The 2,623-nt window shown below is 39.6% G+C and overlaps 1 pseudogene; it reads right to left on the reverse strand.

Moving 5' to 3' along the window:
- Positions 1-1,009: 1,009 nt before the first annotated feature.
- Positions 1,010-1,691, reverse strand: LOC141553746 (transformer-2 protein homolog beta-like; annotated as a pseudogene).
- Between the last annotated feature and the right edge of the window lie 932 nt (positions 1,692-2,623).

The following is a 2,623-nucleotide window of genomic DNA, read 5'->3' on the forward strand; positions in this document are numbered from 1 at the left end:
TGAAGAGAGCCATCTACACCCAGAGAGAGGACTGTGGTAGCTGAATGTGGACCACAACATAGCATTTCTACACTTTCTGTTATTAATATCTTGTGTTTTTATTTTTTCTTCTTAGATTATTTTTACCTTCTTTCTAAATCCGATCTTTATTGTACAGAAAGATAATTGTATAAATATGTATACATATATTGTATTTAACATATACTTTAACATATTTAACATGTATAGGACCCCCATCTAGGGGAGGGGATGGAGGGAAGGAGGGGAAAAGTTGAAACAGAAATTTTTGCAAGGATCAATGTTGAAAAATTACCAGTGCATATGTTTTGTATATAAAAAGCTATAATAATTAAAAAAAAAAAGTATGGCTTATTCCATTTCATTTAACTTAAAAATTCATGGTAATTATTGAATTGGGAATGGAAGTTACAAAAGGCCAGTAATCAGAATTAAGATCAGGTGAGTCAGAAAAAAATGTAATTAGAGATTTTTTAAAAATGGACTAATCAAGTAAGGATTTAAAATTTGATTAAATTTAAATCAATACAGCCTCAAGGTCAAAGATAGTATCTTGAACTCTTTTGACAGTATGATAAAGCCTATGGATTCTTTCTTAGAATAATAGCTTTAAATGCATAAATACTATACTGAGGATTATAAAAGAAACCAATTTATTTATTATTTATAGTTATCAAAATATAAAAAACAAAAATCCATCAACATGGGAGATATTACACATAATTACATAAATTACATAACTACATAGTAACATAACACATGCTAGAAGTGATGTAACAAATCAGTAGAAAAACCTTTTAAATGAAGTTTTTGTACAATAGAAACTTCTCAGCCGTCAAAATTTAGACTGTAAAAAATACATGCAAAACATACTTCTCTGAAAACACTTAACTTTGAACAAAGCACCAAACTACACAAATGCAGAATGAAAACAGCATTTCAACTCCACCAAAAGTAGTCTTCATAAAAGGTATAAAAGTCACCTATAAAAAAATATTGTCCACAAAACAAAATCCCATTTCAGAAATCCACCATCTTCATGCTTTAATAGCGACGAGGTGAATAAGATCGAGATTGAGACTGTGACCTGTAACCCCCACGACTGTAATATGGAGAGGGTGATAGCCTCCTGTAAATCTGACCCCTGTCTTGGGCAGCTCTCCGCTCTCCTCCTCCTCCACCTCCTCTTCTGTAAGATCTGCTGTAATAATCACGATCATCATAGCCTCGATTGTATCCTCAATCATAGTATCACGACGGTGGGAGCTGCCATAGGTAGGTCTTCCCATGTAGATTCCAGGGGTTGGGGTGTGGGTCTTTTTGTTATAGAAAAATCTACTCAGATCCTCCGGCCATCCAGTTCCATTCCATTGGCACGCTCTTTAGCTTCCTTGGCATCATCCACATTCTCAAAGTAGACAAAGGCAAATCCTCCGGAGCGCCGAGACTGTGGGTCATACACAATGGACACATCTGCAGTTGGGCCATATTTGGAAAAGACTTCTCAGAGCTCCCTTTCAGTAGTATGCAGACTCAATCCAAACACTCCGAGACAACAGTTGGGCTCAGGATTGGCTCGATTCCCAACGTGGCGCCTACGGGTGGACATTGGAGAGTGACTGTGGCTATGTCGCCTTCGGTAATCTCGACTGTATGACCTGCTCCGGGATCCTCTGTGGGAGCTGGAGTAAGAACGGGATCTAGTATAATGCCTTTGAGAACTTCTGGATCTCGATGGAGACTCAAACCTGGACCTCAACTTGGATCTGGAGTGCCGGGAATCTTCCTTGGAACGTGACCTTGAAGGGGTGTACCTGGCGGATTCCCCAGATCCATGGGCACTGCCACTTCGGGAAGCAGAAGGGGATTCCCCCTCTCGCCCGCTGTCACTCAACGTGCCCCCAGGCACCCTCACTGCTCTTTCTTGCAGTCAAATCCGCCTCCGCTGTTGCGGCTACAGCTGTCTCCTCCGGCCAAAGACTGACCTCCCGCCACTGCCTCTGTGTCCCGCTCTGTCCCTGTTAGGATGCCAAAATGTCAAGTCCTGTAGTCTCTAAATTATAATCCTTCTCTGGGAGGAGGTTTCTTTTCTGTCAATCCTTTTTTTGTGATCAGGTTTCTTGGGAGGCTGGCTTCTGGAGCCTCCAGCCAGAGTGAAGGTAGAATCTTGAATCCCCTTCTTCCTGAATCCTGGCTCCTTTTATCCTCCCAGAGAATGGGCTTGTGGGTATTCCAAAGGTGTGAACTCCTTTAAAGGTGTAAACTCCTTTCAGAAGACTAAAGGTGTAAACTCCTTTTAAAGGTGTGAATTAAAGATGTGAATTCTGAGCTAGAGAATTGTTAAGTACTATGCTAAATTAGACAACCTAGTTAGCACCTAGTAATCCTAACAATAACTCAGTGTATTGTTACATATTATTCAGCAGGATATTTAAATGCTTTAACAATCTCATTCTAATCTGGCTTTTCTAAGCTTATTGTATATTGCCCTTTCCTCTCACACATACATGAAAATTAAAGTCCCCTAATTGCTGTCCTATACAAGAGATGTTATCTACTACTTCCATGTCTTTACCTAAATTGTCTTCATTCCTGAAATACAATC

The sequence above is a fragment of the Sminthopsis crassicaudata genome, chromosome 1, assembly GCF_048593235.1.
Source record: "Sminthopsis crassicaudata isolate SCR6 chromosome 1, ASM4859323v1, whole genome shotgun sequence".
NCBI lineage: Eukaryota > Metazoa > Chordata > Mammalia > Dasyuromorphia > Dasyuridae > Sminthopsis > Sminthopsis crassicaudata.